At 39.6% G+C, this 21,314-nt stretch overlaps 1 protein-coding gene across 1 annotated transcript in view; it reads right to left on the bottom strand.

Annotated features, from left to right (window-relative positions):
• KCNH8 (potassium voltage-gated channel subfamily H member 8) overlaps window positions 1-21,314 on the bottom strand; it is a 395,301-nt gene that overhangs the window by 234,168 nt on the left and 139,819 nt on the right. The gene's annotated exons all lie outside the window — the stretch shown is intronic.

Below are 21,314 nucleotides of genomic sequence, written 5' to 3'. Positions count from 1 at the left end.
TGAGATTTATTCTCATAATAGAACATTATATATCGATGTGAATGAGCGTTTTGCAATTGTTTGTAATCAAATAGACGAATACCACCAATACAAGGTTGAAGAAGAGTAGCCAAATACAAATGAGCAGAATGAGATACAAATTCATTTATAGGAAGGACCAACACAGGCGAAACTAAGCTAATGTGTTAAAAGTCCAGGTATTAGTTGGAGAGACAGTGATTAGAACGGCATTCAGGTCGAGAGTTTGTGGGATGTTGGTCAAGTTTTGTTTCATGTTCTCTGTGACGCAGATATAGGAGTGTTCCGCTTTTGAAAACTCCATGTATATTTTAGCATGCATGTCCCATTTCAAAATCATTTGAAAAGGCTATAATTAAATTCAATTCTATTTTATGAGCAAAAGAACCATGAGAAATATCATCCTCATATGGTAGCCATGGAGTCTGGCCTAAGGTTTATAGGAAAGATTTTTTTATATATTTAAAAATAAGAATTTTGAAATGATGTAAAAATTTCCTACCAAAAGGCTTCTGGACAGAAATAGTTGACATTGAAGAAGTTTTTGTTGCTTAAAAATCTAAACTATTATATTCATCTATTTACCTATCACTTCCCTTCATTTTCTTTTGATGAGGGGAGGACTTTGATACTGTGAATCTCCATCTTATTTGGGAGTTTGACTTGTTTTGTATGTACTGTACCAATTAATAATACCAGTCAGGTTCAATGCAAGGTGCTTTACACTTAGCTCACTTATCCTTCCCTTCACTGTTTTCCTAGTCTCTCTACCAAGCCCACCACACTAGATCTCCAACAACGCCTTCAGCTTTGCACAACTGCCATAGCTCAAGGTTATTCCCCAGGGTCTGGGTCTCCTTCTCTTCCCTATAGGAGTAAAGATGATTGACTTTTCAGTCAGTAGCAATTCAGGTGAGGGCAATCAATTTCTCCTAGGGTTAAAGTGGGAGGTAAGTCCCTTAGCCTCGAATTTAGAGAAATGGATGATTCTTAAGAGCGGTGTTAAAGGGCAGACATCTTGTGTGAATTTTAACTCCTTCTGTATATAGCAGTAGTAATTACCATGTGGGTGTGGGAGTGACAAAACAGATGAGGCTTGCCAGGATTTAAGTTAATAACACCTTTAATTTCCATAGATAAATTGTAGAGAGAAAACAGGGTTTATGCCTTATATGGTAAAATTTACTTTTGGAAGTGAATAGTTATACAAAAGCTTAAATCTGGTGGAATGGCCCTTGGTATTTTCTTTTTCTTGATTGGAAAACATGAGTTGCAGGTGAATTTGACTTGCTAATAGTTACATTTGTGAGAGGGCTCATTTGCTTTTCATATATCACCAAAAGATTACATTAGGCAATAGACAGAAACTAACAATAAGGTTTCCAGGATGAGCTCATGGCGGGAGGACTTCAATACTGTAAATTTCCATCTATATGGAATTAATAACTTGATACCAGGAGGTAAAGATAAAGGCACACTGAGTCATAAGGGGTCGCATGCTCTTTAATGACTGTGCTGTCAGGGTGGGGAACAGCTGCATTGCTCAATGTAACACAAGCCTGTCCTCATGTTTCTTTTATCAAGCAGGTTTTGAACAGATGACATTATAGCAATGATAACACAGCCTGAGTGTTAACACCATCAGTGTCACATAAGCTAAACATTTTCAGGTGCTTCTTATATTTCACAAGTAATCTGATGAGTCTAGTTCCCTATAACCACTGTCTCTGTGCTACTTGCTTTACAATATAATAAAAAGTTTGCCTGTTTTTAAAAGGTAGTCCAGGGATCATACCTGGGGCATGAGTGGGGAGAGGGCTGCAGGTAAAGAAGGCTCCTGGAAGGGGCAGCTGGGGGACTGGAGGCGACCTGCTGCAGGAATGGGAGTCCTCATGAACAGGCCAAGAGCTGCTGCTCCTTCCTCTTTATCCTCTTTGCTGCTGTTTGTTCTGGCTTCAGTCCATCTCTCACCCACTGTTCTGAAGTATTCCTCCTGCTCTAGTCTTCCCCCCAAGCCACTTCTGATAAACTTCAAAAATACAAGGTCCTGATTAAAAACACCCAATTGCTTTTCACTTCTGGCCCCGATCAGTATGACATTTCAGATTCTGACACAGAAGGTCTATTTTCAGGGGAGTGGAGAGGAGTATGGTGTGCAGCGTGAGGAGGTGAACTAAATGGAGGGTGGGGTGTGTATTAAAAAGGACGGGGGAGTTCCCTGGAGTACCCAGAGCTGCACGGGAGACTAGACTCTGAGGCATTCCTACCAGCACTTCTTGGTGTTTGTTTGTGGTTTACTGAGAGATGAAAGTACTGGTTCTTTAGAGAAATATCAGATAAAGCCTTCACCTTTTAAGTCTTCATCGATTTTGCCTTGAGTGGACATCTTCCCTCAAAACGCCCCAGAACACTAGTGAACCAAAGTGAAGGGAACTGGAACCCTGATGCTTTGTGTGGCAGCAGAGAGCAGAGTGGGGTAGACAGAAGATGAACTGAACCAACTGAAGTCCTCTCTGAACAGGCCAGTGGCCAAGAACTATCTTCATTCCAATGTTTTAGGAGGAGCTCATAAAACAATGTCTTCTAAATTTATTTCTATATTTAAAAAAAGACTGACAGAATACACATAAGATATTAACAGTGGTGGATTATGGAATTATAGTTCATTCTTCTTTTCTTCTGATCATATTTATTTCTAGTTTTTCTACAATAAGCATGAAGGAATATATAACGGGATTGTGACAACTCTAGGTTAGGGTAAGAGTGGTGAAATCACACTTCTGAGAAGACTGTTTTCTATATATTGTCTGTGATTTGGAAGACAGGTCTAAACAGATAACTCGATTTCAAACTTTAAGATAAGTTCTGCGTTATGTTAGGATATCTGACAGAGGAGAAGGGGGGGAGAGACAGAGAGAGAGAGAAAGAGGCAAGAAGGAACAAAGGAAGGGAAAGAAGAAGAGAGGGATGAAGAAAGGAAAATCAAGTGATGCTTAACTGATTTGGATGTACCAGCTATTTTCTCGCTTTTTTCATTTTGCTCCAAGTTCTCTTTATCCTTAAATACAAATATTTTATTCCTCTCCCAGGAGAATGTATAGTCACTCACCAGAAATCTCTAATACTAGGAACATGAAGAATCTGGAAACTTGAGATCTTAAAAATGTCCCCAAGATACGCTTCAGTCAATGACTCCAATAACCTTGCTCAAAAAATTTACTGTAATGTTGACCAGTAGGCCTATTACTTCTTTTAGTAAATCAAATTGGTTCAAATTATAAACATAAAGAATTCTTGCCTGTAGTTGCAATATATTTAGAGGAGGAATCGGGACTAATGAGAGACCGAAACAAAGAGGTCCTGAAAATGGAATGCCTACAGCAAGGACCCAATGATAATTGTCTTAGTAAGTATCTGCTAAGTGCTAGATACTCTGCCACAAGCCCTACATATATTATAATCTAAATTTTTCACTGATCAACATTTTACCACACTGAATTATATTTTTAAATTGTGGAAACAGATTTGTAATTTTTTCTTCAGGGTCACATAGCTAATAAGTGGGAAGGACTGAAACTTAAACAAAAGTCTTTGATTTTCTAAATGTGCTTTACTAATATTCTGGGAATGATCCTACTCTATGGAAAATTTTAGAAATTGAGTTTCACTTTGATTAAATTCTCCTTTCCACACCACATTCTATTGGGCATAATGACACATGTGCTTTTTAAAATATCCTTTTGTAAGAGAAAAAGAAGGAAGTTAGGCCTGTGGATAATCAGTAAATTTCACTTTCATTCCCCAGAATGAGTAGAATCTCTAGACGAAAGACCATTCAGCTATTTTAGTTTAAGGCTGGAATACATCTCTCATTAAGACTCACGTGACATTAATTCTTAAATTTGATTGTGTTTCCAATGAGGTAACGGGTTCTGGCAACCAGTGCTAGTGCTGCTTTCGGTATCCAGTTTGAGAAAAAAGAAATATACTGAGAAGCTTCACAGTTACAGCTTCTAAGTGCCATTACCTTAGTTGTTAACATACGTAGTAGTACTACATTTTTTTTTTTTTTTGAGACAGAGTCTCATTCTGTCATTCTGGGTTGAGTGCCGTGGCATCATAGCTCACAACAACCTCAAACTCTTGGGCTTAAGCGATCCTCTGGCCTCAGCCTCCCAAGTAGTTGGGACTACAGGTGTGGGCCACTATACCCAGAAGTTTTTCTATTTTTAGTAGAGATGGGGTCTTACTCCTGCTCAGGCTGGTCTCAAACTCCTGAGCTCAAGCAATCCATCCACCTTGGTCTCCCAGAGTGCTAGGAATACAGGCAAGAGCCACTGAGTCCAGCCTCCACATTCCCATCTTATTCACAAAAAGGTGCCTGACCCGACCTCCCAGGCTGGTTTCTGCTTCTTGTTCTCCTAGAAAGCTTCAGAAATGGTGACCTGTATGCCATGGCAGCTCTCTGTAGGACACATAGCAACATCCCCTGGACTTGTCTCATCTAAGACTGGGAATAACAAAGAGAACCCAGCCCCCCAAAATGTCTGAGCCCTGGTCTGTCTTTTCAATAATCCTTCCAGGGGAAAGAAGGCCAGCTGTGATGGACAATTGTTAGTGAGCAGAAACATGTCTGTTCTGACAGGTTTGATTTCGTGATTGCTACTTGTTAGAACAGGGCACTGAAACAAACTCACTCCCTTGATACCTGACTTTAAGGAAACCAGTTTAAGATTTCTTCAAACTTGCAGTTGTTCAGTGGGAAAGAACTTGCTTTCAATGAGAATTTGAGGATTAAGTTAACCCTCTCTAAATGCTCAAGGCTTCAGTTCTAAGAATCTATGGTGTTTTCAGGGCCATGAAAATAATTGCTGGTGCCAAACACATAATGGTTATGAGGATCTGGGCCTCTGGGATTATCTAGTTTAGGACAAAGAAAATATTTGGAGATTACATTGCAAGCAATTGGACCTAAATTTATTCATTCATTCAATGGATATTTATGGTTGTGTTTGGATACATCAGTGAAGAAACCAGAATAGATCCCTGTCTTATCCCTGAGAGAACATATATTCTAGTTTAGAGAGAAAAACAACAAGATATAAATCTGACATATAAGTAAATTATGTAATGTATCAGAAGGTTTTAAATGCTCTAAAGGAGAGCAGGAGAGAGGGAGAAGTGGAGAGCGTGTCGTGGAGAGGGTGCAGGACTGTAGCAGGACATTCTTGGGGAATTACTCATGAAAGTGCTACTTGCTATTGCTTTTGAATATTAATAAACTATTCATGTATTATTCCAGGTCCTCTTAGAAACAAGCCATAAGAACACAGTGATGGCCATCTGAGGTGAAGTGAAAAAGAGAAGGAAGGAAGAAAAATTGGGTGAAAGAGAGTATTTTAGATTATAGTGCTAAAAAGTTCAGAAAGGGATTCATCTAGCTGAGCTCCCAATCAAAGCAAATGCACCTCTCCCAGGGAAAGGCCTGCCTCAGCATCCCTGCTTCACTCAATCTTTGGCTGGGAGAAACCCATGGAGGATTTGTCTTCTGTGACAGCCCAGTAATGTGTCCCAGAGCACAGCAGCCAGGGCCATCAGCCAATGACTCTCCTGTAATCAGAGGACATGAGAGGCCATTCTCATGGTCACCACAGTTAGTACAGATGACACTAACACTGTCAGCAGAAGAGCACCCATGCCTTGCTCTTGTTACTGCACCTCCAAACTCCTCTGGGAACCACACCTCCTCTCTGCATGTAGCCCTGGTAGAACCATAAAACCTGGTTCTCTGACAAACCCTCAGTGGAGGAATGGGCTAGTTGTCCATACTAGATCAATCAGTCTTTCTCTTCTGGCAATGTTAATCTTGATCACAGGGACCCAGCCTCCAAAGTGGAGGTATTAGGTTCATTCAACAATAAAGGCAGGAAAATTCCCTCCAATTACACCAGCTGCCAAGACCTGCAGAGCACGACTGCTTCTTGCCTTGATTCAGGGCCAACTTTCTGTATTCTATAAGTTACATCATCTATTTTCAATACATTATTATTTTTGCTTAAGATAATTGGAATAAATTTATGTTCCTCACAAAGAACTTTAATCCAAAATGGTATCTTTAGGAAAATCAAGATGTAATAGAAAGAATATGGGATTGAGATGGTATTAGATGTGGTCAAGTTCTGGATTCTCCATTTACTTGCTGAGTACTCTCAGGTATAATTTTTGTGACCATTCCCACCACATGTACATACTGTACATATTGCTACATCTCATGGGTAAGAGCTGTGAGGTAAGGTAAGGCCAGAGTGAAGAGCTTTGGAGTATTGTATGCTTTTGGAATATATAAGTGTACATGTGTAAATGAACATTTTTATTGTTACTCATTTAACCATGAAAACAGTTAGGCATAACCATGGCTAAATATTAGTATTTACTGCAGTATTTACTACTGCTGGTGGTCGCATAAAGTGGGTATGTGTTGTAATAATCTTTGTCTTTGGTATATGTATGAAACACTTCATGATTTTTTTTCTAACCAAGGAAGCACATATCACACATACACTTTGGAAAATGGAAAATTAAATATTTCCTTGAACATCTGATCTAATATGAAGTTGAATGACACAAAGCTGTCTCATATCATCTGAGTTAGAAAAAGCTCCGAGAAATGATGACATGAAACTCTTTATTATAAAGATGAAAATACCGAGCTCAGAGTGGCTAAATAAACTGTGTGAGGGCAAAATGTTGATTGTGGGAACTAGACCTTAAATCACCTGACAGTCAGTTTCATAGACTTTCTGCTAAACCACAGTGTATTTCTCCATACAGTAAAAATAATTATCAAAGAAATAAGGTCTCACAGCAGTGAACATTCTAGTTTTGATATCTTAAGAGGAAAATTTATGCTATGTATATGATTGATATTATTGATAAAAATAAGCTAGGTCATGTAACAAATTCAGGATTGATTCTTTTTTAGAAACTGTGTTTCAAAGGCTGGATAAATAAAGCAAAAGAGGTGAAAAATACAACCTATATAAAAAAGCAGAAATGTCAAGATGAAAATTGGGGAATAAGAAAAGAAGAATTGAAAAGAAACGGTTAAGGATCTCATGACAATTCTCCAGTGTATAAATATATGATTACAGTTTTAGGTGGCAATTTAGCACTTTCCAAGAACATGCAGACAACAAACATACTGAAGATTTCTTCCATTGTGCAAATGCAACTCCTAACGAAGACTCGTGAACACCCTGCCAGATTGCCCTGAGTCACAACTTGGCAGGCATGTGAGGCAAAACACTTACACGTCTTCCTCAACTTACTGCTTCTCTCCTAAAATAGAGCAGACACCTCACCAAAACTGGAGGCCAAAGCCTGACGTCTGGGAGAGCATTGTTGTATGCAGACTCGTGAGGTGAGGTATCAGCGCAGATAAACTCATCCTTGCATAACTCATCCGACCCCTGGCCCAAGACGGACACTGCTCTGTGAAAAAGAAATTTGTTCCTAACACTTTCTCGCTAACTCCATGTGATTATAGGCATTTTATTTCAGTAACAAAAAAATTACATTTTGAGCCTATCTGTGTGATTCAGACATAAAAATTCAGCATTCTTTTAACTGTGAAGGCATATGAACTGTGTTGGATAGGCAGCCATCATCAGAGGTCAGCAAAGTTTTCTCTAAATGACCGGATAGTAATATTGTTGGCTGTGCAGGTTAATATATGAGTTCTGTCTTAACTACTCAACCCTGCCGCTGTAGTGCTAAAACAGTAATAGTCAATATATACACAGATAGGCATAGTTGTTTTCCAATAAAAATGCATTTACAAAAATAGGCATCCTGTTGGACACAGGCCATAATCTGTCTCTCTCTCACGTAGAGGCCTACAGATTAGAGTATACTATGAGTCGTTCCTCCATTTCTTGGGAGCTTTGACCAGACTCCACACTACTAAAGTATTTAAGAAGCACTATTTGTTAGTGAAACAAGCAATAGAGAGTCTTTCATGAGATAAAACCTAGACTGTGTCATAATGGTGCCTTAGAAAAGAAACTTATCCAATCAGACAACTCTCCTTTCCTAAATAAAGACTAATCAGTTCCCTTCTCATTTGATAATGAGAAAATGAGAACATACTTAACTATCTTTCACCTAAAAAATAGGCTTAGGCATCAGTGACCTAGCGGGATCTCTCACAAGGCTTCCACATACATGAACAGAAGTTACTCTGAGATTTCCAGCAGTGAGTAGGACCTTTCTGAGCTGCATTGCAAAGCAAAATGCATGTAAATCAGAAGTCTAAAGGAGTGAAAACAGAGATCATTGTCAAAAAGTCGGGCCAGGGCAGCGCCTGTGGCTCAAAGGAGTTGGGCGCTGGCCCCATATACCAGAAGTGGTGGATTCAAACATGGCCTCAGCCAAAAAAAAAAACTGCAAAAAAAAAGTGAGACCAAAGCAACCAGAAGGTAAACAATGTGAGAAACTTTCATTCCGGTAATGTCTTTTATGAATAAAGAAGAGGGTCCTTTAAAATAAATCATTATCTAGACATTCTACACAGTACAACAACCTTAGACAGCCAGGGACTTTTTCTAACCTCAAAACACATTCTGAGTTTAATGTGTGTTTTTTTTTCTTTTAATAGTATCTTTTCTTAGCAGCATTGTTAGCAAGCTTTCTTTTGCTGTTTCAGTCCTAGTGTATTTCCAAAACAGAGTACTTTAAAAAAAAATAGTGGAACATGATGTTTCAAAGATAATTTAGTACACTCAACATTGAGGAATTCTGGGAAAGTAAAGAATTCAAGAAAAATAGCTTCTTCTTATCATGGAAGAAATCAGCTTTTCAGAGCAAACTTGGTTATATTGCCGATTGGTAGAGATGTCCCAAGTAATAAGCTATTTTTCTTTCACACGAGGTCATTTTTTATAATGATACTTCTTAGATCCTCTTGATAGTACTCTGCAGATCAGTACATGTTTTAAAAAGCAAAGAAACACATTCACAGAAAACCCTAAAATACAGTCCCTTCACATACATTTATCCTCTCTAATCCCCAACACACAAGGTCAGACAATCACGTTCATGATCTCATCCCATAAAAAGCGCCACACTCAGTGCCCAGTATCACTCTGGTCTCCTTCAAAGCACTCCCATTGGGAGACTATGCACCAAACAAGCGCCTAGCCCCCTGTTCAAAGCGACACTGAATTCTTTTTCTGGACTGGCCATCAGAGCTGTCATTGTACAGGGTCTGAAAATTAGGTTCCCGAATTCATCCTAGAAAAAAGGCTTTGAAGGGTGGACCAGGTGCTGGAGTCAGTGCACAGCTTCCCAAGGGCCACTTTGAAGGTGACCATGGTGATATTCAGCAATGGGGTACGTAGCACTTTTCCTGGGACGACTTCACGAACTTCAGTATCAGACCTCATATGTGTCTGGACCACCAAACAGTATAAAAGCCAGGTTGGGGGTTTTCTTTAGATGCACATTTCAGAATCTGTCTCGACACTTCCTCCTCTCTTATCCCCCCAAGAAAATCTAAATCCAAACCAAAGAGATCACCAAACCCTGTCAATTCTAGTAGCTAAACCTCTGAAATAGTTTTAAAACCAATCATTTTCTGGTCTTCGTGAGCCACATACATCCTAAGCCAGAGTTTCTCAACTTTTAGTTTCTATCAGAACCACCTAGAGGGACGGTCCAAGCATGGATTTCTGGGCCCCACCCCGGATTTGATCAGCAGGGCTGAGTAGGGCTCAATAAATTGCATTTCTCACAAGATCTAGGTGACACTGATACTGCTGGTCCTCAGATTACACCAAATAGAACTACAGATTACACCCCTATCTCTTATGTGGATTATTCATATGGCAGCAAAAATGATCTTTGTAAAATGAAATATTCATGGTATAGCTTTCCTGCCTAATCCACTTGGACTGCAGTTAGCTAACTGCAATAGCTGAGTATGGTCTACAAGCCCCTGTGTGGCCAGACTGTCTACTTCCTCACTCCCATGTGACACCTGCTGCCTTTCCTCCAGCCACATTGGCCTTCTCTACATTTCTCAAATGAAAGAACTTCTCCCAGGACTTTGGCACATGCGGCTCTTTGCCTAGAATGCATTCTTCACTCTTTCCTTCAGGTGGTCAATTCTACTCACCCTTCAAAATTCAATTCACATATCACTTCCTCAATGGAGCCTTCCTTCAGACCCCATATGTGTCCCTGTTATTTCCTACCATAGCAGTCAGCAACTTGCTTTCAAAGTATCTAAGAGATTTGTGTGGTTATTTGAAAAGTTCTCCTCTTTTTGTAAAATGTAGGGTCTAAGAAGGCAAGTGTGTCTATATTCTCTCATGTGCAAAACTAAGTACCTGATCAAGTGCTCTAAAGTTTGTGTTCAAAGAATGAAATGAGTTATTATAAGATGAATTCAAACTTTGGTTTGAGTCATGTTCTTTACAAGAGTGATTGCGAACAACCACGGAGTACACACTTATGTCAGACACTGGCAAAGCACTCCACAAACAATGTTACATTTAGGCCAACGAAGCAGGTGTTACTGCTGCTATTACTGTCTTACTAAGAGAAGAGAAAACTAAGGCTCCAGAAGTTAGAATAAATTGCTCCAAATCACATAGTTTGTCAGTGATAGAAACTTTTTTTGTCAGGTAGGTAATAAACCTAGACTCAGAATCATTTTAGCAAGCATTTACATAGTTATTTACATTTTCCATAGCTTTCTTACTTTATTTGGTTCTCTCAGCAGCTTTTAAAAAATAAACAGCTCTGCATGTCTTTTATTGTCAAGATTAGATATTTCAGGGGTAAATGGCTTGGCTGAGATCACGAAGTGTGTTAGTGACTGTGCACGGACTCACACTTGGTCTTCACACACAGAGGCCGTAATTTTTCCCATTTCCACTGTACTGGAAAAGGTAAAAAATGATTTCTATGATAAGATGATTTTTTACCACATTTTTTCCCTCAAATATGCATCTGAAAACAAGAATTCATTTGAACATCCTCCCAAGACCAACAGTTAGACTACTTCTTACAGAACTCTCAGCCCTGGAGATGTTCACATGTCAGTGCTTCTGGTAGACCAAAAATGCTTCTCTTCACATTCAGAATGGTCCCACTGTCTCTAGTGTCACACACAGGGCTCCCTGAGTTGTGTGCATTTTGCTGGCATCATCTTCCTTCTCTGGTGAGTGTCTTCCCGGCTGCTGTCCTCTGGCTTTGTCCATCCAGCTTGCCCTGGAGAGACACTCACTTCCCTTGGCTACCTTATTTGTTTACCTCCTTTGTGCCTGCCTTGGCCCAACCTGCCAAAGGCAGTGGTGATAGACAGGACTAAGGCAGGGCAGAGGGATACCAACTGATAGTTCTTCAGACCCCAATCCCACATTCCTGAATTAAAGTGCATCAGAATTTTAACCTGATCACTTCCTATGCCAATAGATATTGGGTAATGAAGCCAACAGAAAGCCCTCTACCTGTGTAACACGACGCCCTCTATCTGTGTAAGACAGAGAATTGAAAGGGGTTCTCTAAGTAGAAAAGAAGAAAATATCCTAGCAATGAAACCAGTGTTCAGAAATAGAAAGAAAAAGGGGAAATGAGATCAGGAGTCTGAGGAAACATGGGAGAAAGGTAACCATAAAGGTGAAACAGAAAAGTAAAATCAGCTTATAGGAGAGTGTGGAGCTAGATCATCTCAAGGCTGTTCTAACATGGAAGCAATACAGAGTTTCAATTCCAATACAGAGCTACATTTAGGCCATGTAGATATTAAGATTAATATGATAGCGGTACGACCCTCAACCATGCCCAAACCCATAGGAAAGAGAGATGTGTAAGGAGAAAATTAAACCACAGAGTGGTACCTACTATAAAGAATGGAAGGAGCATATGAAACAGAAGGTTGTAACTGAAGACCTCACAAATGAGACGGGCTTGAATTAAGTCTCAATGGTTTTATTAGCTTAATGTGATGGTGGCAGTTAAGGATAAGGAATAGCATTCCTGGCAGGGGTATAGCAGGTACAAAGATATGAAGCAAGTTAGAACATAAAGCATTAAAAAGCCCACAAAACTACAAAATAATTAGTTGAGTAAAAGTATGAGATGTGCTAAAGTGGGAATGATGAGGAATGAAGGGAGGAAGGAAGGTGGGAAATGGGAAGGATGAATTTAAACAGGGAGATGTGGACTGGGACTAGCTCACGAGTGGCTTTCTATCTGAGACTGAAGAGTTTTCATTTATCCTGAAAGGCAATGAGGAACCACTGATGGCTTTGTCATAGGAAAGTAGCACCATCTGATAGGCGCTGTAGGAAGATGACTTTGGAGGCAGCGAGGAAAACAGATTTGAGGGGCAGGACTGCACGTGTTTTTCCAGATTTAAATGAATTGTTGCAACTAAGGCAGTGTCAGGAAGGATGAATCTCTGGTGCCGAAAAAGTGTAGCTTGGGAGTTAAGGCTCATCAGTGTAAAATAAAGCACAGCAATATTTATATTATTGCATAATTGCAGTCAGTCAATATTATATAATTATTCATGTTGCAAGTCTACATTAAGAATGTCTAAATGATGCAATTTGTGTGTTTGTTAAGTTTACAGCTCTTGCCCAACTAACATCACAGAGCCTATGCAATATCTCTTTGTAGACAGATAGATGGCCATGCCTTTCTAGTTAGGTAAGGAGGAACTAGGGACCAGCTTGCAGACCAGAGATCAGAGTTACCTCTGGCATCAGATTCCAGGCATTTCCATGTCAAGTTCAGATGATGCTTGCAAATGAGAGTAGGGAGGAGTTTGTCAGAGGAGAGGAAGGAATATCTGTTAAATGGCTATTATGCCCAGGGCCATCCTCACTGGCATGCAACCTGTGTAGTCATGTAGAGCCATGCTTGTGAGGCTTGTGCTTTCATTCAATGCTCTACTGATGCTGTTTTGAAATTCTTAGCAATTTTTTAAACAAAGCAATCTGTATTTTGATATGTATGAATTAATTGGCTGCTCTCAATAATATGTGCTGAACAATAGTTACCTCCTTTGGCCCCTCATCAGACATCTGTGAGGCTGACCTTGTGTCTTTATTTTAGAGATGATCAAGGTGACGCTCAAACAAACAACATCACTTAATTACTGAGTCGTAGAGAGCTGAAATTCCATTCCAAGCCATTCTAACTATTCTTTTATTTGTATAGCCTTTCAGAGATAGTCCTTAGCCTACCCATAGTAAATGCAGCAGGAAGATCTTTGCCAGGGTTCGATCTTCAAAGTTCAATGTCATTTCTTCTCATCCCAGAAAGAGAGAACCTTTAAAATAATGAGCTTCTCTTGTTTCGAAGGGAACTTCCTTAGTTCCAAGGATTCTTAAACATTGTTTGTGATTATTTTTCATTTCTGGCTTATAATGATGGAATAATGAATAGTCACAGGTACAATCATGAGTAACTTCATGGGTTCTTCCCTTGATATCTTGCCAGCTATGCCTTCCATGGGTATGCACAGCACCTGCTAAGCCCATTCATGTACTCTCATAGACCTTGGGCAGGTGAGACAGTGCCACGTGCTTCCTAGGTGCAAAGCTAAGGGTCTGGTCAGACTGCCAGGACTTGGATCTCAGCCCTCTCACTTCTCTGTGAATTAGTATCTTCAACTGTGAAATGGGATATTAATAGGATCTACCTCAAAGAACTGATGAAGTAACGAGACAGACAAAAGGCAAAGAGCATAGCACACATGGTTTGGCCTACATGGAACTCGCGGTAAACGCTAGCTGTAATTATTTTATGAAGTCATCTGTACTAAGTCAGGAAAGTGCTAAGGCTGACTTTTAATAAATGAAAGTATGGAGGAATTTAGTTAGGCAGCAGTAGTGAATGCTAAATCTCAGCAGGACAGGCCAAGCTAAGCAGTTTCTGATAATACACTGCAGCCAGATCTCCACACCTGTCTCTCTCCATTCTGATCATCTTGGCTGGAGAGCATGGGCCAGTGACAGGCACTGAATACCCAGACTAACGTAAAACCCCTGCTTATTGATTAAACAATGCAACTTTAAACTTAACCATGGCCACAGAAAAAGAACAGGTTCTGTCTCGGAGTGGCTTGTTCAGATATGTGAGAAGCAGACCAGGAAAGCTGCCTACATTTACAAGGACAAAGCTAGAAGGCACACAGGAAGAAAGATAAATGGCAAGGAGAACCTTACAAGCAGCCTACATATGATGTGATACTTTCAACCCAGGCTCTCTCTGAGCCCTTTGCCTTCCTGCCACAATGACTTTGAAATTGTTTTCTGTGGATGCACTTCTGAGAGTTGCCTCCTGAAAGCAAAAGGCACAGGCGCAAAATATAAAATATCAACCTCCTATTAAGAATGAAAGGACATTGGAAAATCATCATCAATTTTTCAACCAAAACATGAAAAATGGGGTGGTGCCTGTGGCTCAAGGAGTAGGGCACCAGCCCCATATGTCAGGGGTGGTTGGTTCAAACCCAGCCCTGCCCAAAAACTGCAAAAAGAAAAAACCATAAAGAATGATGCACACATTCTATTTAAGGGCGTGTGAAGTCACAGGGAAAGCCTCAGAGGAATCAGACTAGAAAAAGCAAACTGAGAATAGTAACAATAATCTAACCCATAGTTCTCTAAAACATGCAGTTGTAGGAAGCCTGGAAACTAGTCAGTGTCCCTACAGACCTCATGAAAACTACAAATTGTACAAGCATAAGAATCCATAAAAATCAAAAGTTCCCTAGCCTCTTCCTATACACACCCACACACCCACACACATACACTTAGAGCGAATGTGTTTCTATCAATCTAGATAATGAGGTTGTATGACACAGCTGTGCATTCTTTGACACTTTTCTCATCAACAGATGGGGTTTCAGTCTCCCTCCTGTGAATCTGAGTGGATTTGTGGCTATTCCAGTCAGTATGGGTTTATGCTATGTGACTTCCTAGACAAGGTCACTAGGGGTCCTACAGTTTCTACCTGGTTCATGGAATACTAGACTACCAGACAAGTGATGACCTAGAGACTTCCATGCCAAAGAGAACATGGATAGGCACTTTGGTTGATTGTTCTAACTGATCCCAGACTTCTAAGATGCTAGACTTGAGTGAAACTAGTGTATCAAACTAATGTATCTCCTGGCCGAACCACAAACAACCAATCTCTGCTAACTCAGAATGGAAAAAGAGTCAGCCACCCGAGCTCAGCCAAAATTTCTGTCCCATAAAATTGTAAGATATAATGTTATAACCACTATTTTAAGTCACTTAAGTATTTTGCCACACAGGATAGGTAACTGCAGCACTGAACAAACTGTGTCTTATTTCCCTGACTCTGCTACTTTGGGAGTAAGAACACAGTAATATCCATTTCAACAGAAAACTTTTCCATCTCATTTTCAGTTCCTTTTCAGGAAACCACGCCCCCTTATGGTTCTCCACAAATACTTCTAAAATCCAGAGGAAATGTTTTCACAATCCAGTCCTCTCGGTTTTCAGTGAAACAAGGATCTAAGTTTTGCACTGTCCTGCTGTTCACTTGGATGCTTTCAGTGTCTGTCAATCCACCATCCTTTGCCAGACTAAGGCCCATGGTGCTGATAACTCTGATAACTCCAACAGTCTGCAGAAATATTTATTAAAAACACTGCACTTTCCATTGTATCACCCTTGTCTTGGCTTGGGCTATGGTTTGACCTATGGTAGGGCTGGGTGGGAAAGTGATCCTGTTTTGCTCAGCATGATCTTTTCTTTCTCTCCAGATCTCACTCAAGCTTAGGATAAAGCCTATTTTTTATGTGTAATCTCAAGTCTTGGTTCCCTAACTCTTCTGAAGTAGATTCCTGGATGTCTTGCCTCTTAGTTCCACAGACAGTGGTGAAATTCTAAAGTAACTGCAAGTGATGCCCACGCTGGGAACTCTCATATTCACAGAAAATACTTGTTTAGGTACTACACTTCCCAATAAAAAAACACATTCATGCTGGTCATTTATTCTGCCAGTGGCTATGATACTGTTTGCTCTCAAATTTAGATTTTACACGAAACCATTCTATATGCAATGCTACAAATCCATTTTCCTAATAGTCAAATGGGGAAGGCACAAATTCTACACATTTAAAATGTTTATTTTGAGAGTACTCTGTCATTCCAAAAGCCTGAGGCTTTGTTTCTTTTCCTCTATTGTGTTCCAATTCTGAAATACCTAGAGGATATAATCAAATATTCTAAAACTCTTCCACAGAGTCATATTGAATAACTGAATATAAAAGAACTTGCTAAGAATATCTTATATATAAACTTAGTGTTGAAAAAAGAATAATGGGGGTGAAAGGCCTGTACCCTGAATATTATAAGACATTGGTGAAAGAAACTGAAAAGAACACAACTAGAAAGATACTCCAAGCTTATGAATTGGAAAAATTAATATTTATAATATATCCATTCTAACTAAAGCATTATACAGATTCAATGCAAGTCCTACCAAAATCTCAATGACATCTTCACAGAAACAGAAATAAATCCTAAAATTTGTATGAAACCACCAAATATCCCAAATAGCTAAAGCTATTTATTTTTCTAGGGGGAAGAAAACCCACAGAGCTAGAGGCATCACACTTACTGGTATAAAATTATAGTACAAAGTTATAGTAACCAAAACAGTATGGTACATGCATAAAAACAGACAAATAGACAGTGAAACAAAATAGAGATTCCTAAAATAAATCTAAACATATGTAGTCAACTAATTCTTGACCCTATACAGTAGGGTCTGTATAGAGGCAATCAAGTTAAAAAAAAGGTCACCAAGAAGTCACTTGGGAAATAGTCTCTTTAATATATGATCCAGGAAAAACTAAATTTTTATATGCAAAAAATGAAATTGGACCTTTATTTTATGCCATACATAAAATCCAACTTAAAATAAATCAAAGACATAAATATAGGACCTGAAACCATAAAATACTTAGGAGAAAGAAACACAGGGAAAAACTCTTTTGCATTAGCTTTGGCAATGATATTTTGGATACCACACCAAAATACTTGGGCTATAAAAGCAAAAGCAAATTAGACTACAACAAATTAAAAGTCTTCTGAACAGCAGAGAAAACCATCAACAAAATGAAAAGGCCACCTATAAATTGAGGGAAAACTGCAAATTACATGTAAAGTAAGAGGTCAATGTATAAGCTTTATAAAGAACCCATACAAATCAATAGCAAGAAACCATAAAAAACAAATAAAAAATGGGCAAAGGACTTGAAGAGACATTTCTCCAAAGGTGACATAGAAATGATCAACCAATATATAAAAAGTGATGAACACCACTAATCATTATGGAAACACAAATTAAAATCACTATGAGATATCACCTCACATCTGTACATATTATTTTCAGAGATAGCATATATATGTGTGTGTGTGTATATATATATATATTTAATAATAGTGGGAAATAAAAGTGAAGTCATTTGTGATAATATATATTACAACAAGATATATATATATGCATATATATGTTGAAATATATATTATTTCAAAAAGAAATGCTCAGGTTTGACCAATTAGAGCAGAGGATACAATAAAACAGTTGGATAATTGGATTGATATGTAGAATCACTTGGAATGCAACAGCTCTCAGTGTAGAGAAAATGCAGATACGCTCCATCAGAGCCACAAGTATAATCACTCATCGCCAAGAGTTTCTGAAATGGTGAAATTCTGAACAAGGCAAAGTTCAGTCTTCCCTCACATCCACTATGGTTTTATTGTTATAAATTCAGTGGGAAATTAAAGCCTTCCCCAAACACTTTGTGTTAACTTCTGAGTTCAGGTAATTAGAAATCAGTATTTCATTTCCTGGAAAATCTGACTGGACGTTAGAAAGTCATGCAATGGACTCAATTACAGATCATTCCACACATTACAGAATATTTTGCATATTTGATTCTTACCCAACTAACAACAAAAGCACTCCCTTAATGACTGAGCAAACATTCCTAGAGATTTTTAAAAAGGCCCTGGAAGGTGGGACCATCTCACTCTACAGAAAATCATTCCAACAAGGAGCTGGAAGTCAAGCCAGAATGTCTATGCATCCTGGTTTCTTCATTTACTAATTTATAATCTCAGGCAAGTGACAGCGCCTAGTCTCCTTAATGTGGATCTCACTAGGTATTTTAGGCTGAATTTTACCACCCAAAAAGATATCCCCAGTACCTCAGAAGGTGACGTTATTTACAGTAGGGTCTGTATAGAGGCAATCAAGTTAAAAGAAGGTCATTGTGGTAGGTCCCAATCCAATGTATCCTTATAAAAAGGGAGAATTTGGATATAGACACTCATCTAGGAAGAACACAATGTAAAGACAAAGGCCCAGATCAGGGTAACACTTCCAAAAGCCAAGGATGTCAAAAATTGCCAGCAGACCACCTGAAAGGAGGTAAGAATAAAGATTTAAAGAGGAAATTAAAATGATACTGTTAATTTTGCAACAATATTATCCTGATATGTTAACTTGTTAGGGCAACCATTATAAAGTACCATGAACTGATTGGCTTAAACTTTGTTCTCTAGGTTCTTCTCTCCAGAAAAAGGGGAGTAAGGACACTGGACCTATTTAATATAAAAATGGGCTTGAAAGATGAGCTTTCTGTAGAGAGGATATTTTAAGATAAATGCATAAAAGTTGGAGCTGGTAGATGCAGATGTGATAGTCTTCCAGGATATAGAGAAGACACCACTTGCTGACATTGACCTTCAGCCAGCAAGCTAGAGTCAGGATGGAAACAGACATGACATGACCTAGCAGCGTGTCCAGTCTCAGCTTGAAGGGTCATGAGAAAGAATAGGGAAAACCAGAGATAATCTCCCCACTAGGGGGTTTCATGGCTCTGAAGCATGGAGAAGCCGCAGTGAATAGTTTTTTAGAAATTTTGAAGGCAAAAGGGACCTTTCTTCTTTTCCATTTGGGACTCTTGAGAAAAACTGCTTGTCAGGCGAACTCTACCACTATGAAGATAGCTTCCTGCTTTCAAGGAAAGGCAGCAGCATAAATGGTAGCTTCCCTTTGCTTGTATGTGTGAGGGATGGGCACGTTCACCTATTACTCTCTCAAGGCAAGGGACGAAGAGGGTAGAGGATAAATCATGAGCAGTGACATCATGAAGAAAGAGGTTAAATCAAGAGGGACCTAGAGTGGCTGCAGGAGATGAGGGGAAGTGAAGTAATGCAGCAGCACCTGCCACAAATCTGAGCTGTGAATGCCTAAGGGGGGCATCAGACGGTGCGCCAGGCATGAAACAGTGGCCCTTTTACGCTGTGCTGTGAGTGCATAAAAACCTCTCACACATGGAAATTTAGGGAGAACAAAAGAAAAAGAAGACGACTCTCAGAGACAGGGCTCATATACCCAAAGCAATTGCACATTGTCTAAAGATATTGTTTAAAACACTACATGAAAAACAGCAATGGTAGCAGATATTGATTTTTGAAACATCCCCGATCCTTTCACAAAATTAAAGCAACTCAGAGAACAAAATTAGGAATCCACAAAAGACAGTGTTGTAGGACCCAAGACCATGTATCTCCATAAACGTCAGAATAGAGGATGACAGGACAAAACCTAGGAGCTAAAGCCTTATAGAAACAGTAGCTTGGTAAGAAAAAACAGACTAAGAAAGAATGAATTCTCAGCCTGAGGAGCATGGGACCTTACAAATTATCACCAGGTACCCCGGCCCCAAAGAAGAAATCCTCCAGGAATGGGAGATTCCATAGACAGCTCTGAATACAATTAAAATGTAAAGGCAGCATCATGGCCGCCCATTTGAAGGTGAGCACGAGAGAGAGGGCTACAGAAAGGACGGTGGTGAGACTGCCTGGACTTCCTTGCTCTCAGAAAATCCAGCACAGATTCTGTCCTGGATAGAACTCACTGCTGAGGAGAAACTTCGGGAACCAGAACCCTATTTAATTATAGCAGAACAATCAGGGTAAAGAAAAGATTCAAATACTAGTGTGGGAGAGGTTCCCACTAGGAGAGGAGGCCTATCTCAGAAAGGCGTGAAGACGGGGCTACACACAGAAGGAATTTAAAAAAACACACAAATACTTTTTAGTAATGGCACGAGGAAACTCAGAGCCACATATTCAGGAAAGCTTCTCAAGCCCTCTTCTGTTACCTACATTCTCTGAAAAGCCCAGGAAAACACGTCTTACTTAGACATGACAAGAGAAAAGCATGAAAGAAAAGATAAAGAGAAGCATTATCTGCATAATATAGGTGCAGAAGGTAAAAATACACTCAAAATATTCCATAAATACACAAAGAACAAATATTTCAAAATGAGGGAAAGGTAACGAAGGAAAGAATATAAAGTCTGAAAGGTGACTTAGGCTCACAAATAATGTGTATAGGAGTTATGGGCTGAATCGTGTCCCCTCAAAATTTGTATGCTAAAGTCCAAACCCCATCACCTCCAGATGTAATGGCATTTGGAGATGGGTTTTCAGAGGCAGTTGGCTTAAAATGAGGTCCTATGGGCAGACCTATAATCATATCTTATAAGAAGAGGAGTTCTGCCAGATAGACGTTCTTTTGCAAGGTGAAAAACAGTGAGTAAAGTTTGCTAAGTGTAATAAAAGGGAGAAATGACAAGACCTAAGTGTGGGAGGCAGGTAGGCTGAATTCCTGGCGGAACTTCCAACTCAGGGTGAAGTGCCCTGTCAGGGGAATGTCTACGTGACTGACTGTCCCTGCGTGGGGATTCAGCCGTACAGGCGGGCGAAGTTGGTAAAGTTAAGATAGCTTGAAGAGATGAAACTTGTTTTTCCCCTTTCTCTTCCCCTGCCTTTATCTGGTCACTTCAGATGCTCCATCGCTCCATGTCTCTGTTTACTGTTTCCTCAGCCTTCCTGGAGGCGGTAACCTCCCTCTCCCTCTCCCCTTTTTTAACCTTGACTGCTAAGCACTAACTGCGGTGCATTCCTGCAGGGATACTCTGTTAGAGTACCCAACAAAAAGACCCCTGGGAAGCAGAACAGGCTGCTGCTTGGCACATGAAACAATGTATGCCAGGCTTCCGGGCTTTATGCTAAAAGATGGATGCAAAGACTCCTGATTTCTCCAGTGGTCTTGCTGACCACTGTCCCAGTTTGGGGTCTATGAGAACCTCAACATGTATGTATTGCTTATATTAAAAAATGATGAGCAAATAAACATCAATGTTTTGAAATGGTTACCCT

This window comes from Otolemur garnettii, unplaced genomic scaffold (genome assembly GCF_000181295.1).
Source record: "Otolemur garnettii isolate 467f Iridium unplaced genomic scaffold, OtoGar3 scaffold00002, whole genome shotgun sequence".
Classification (NCBI taxonomy): domain Eukaryota; kingdom Metazoa; phylum Chordata; class Mammalia; order Primates; family Galagidae; genus Otolemur; species Otolemur garnettii.
The sequence above is the reverse complement of the archived record's forward strand: the minus strand, read 5'-3'. Positions and strand labels throughout refer to the sequence as shown.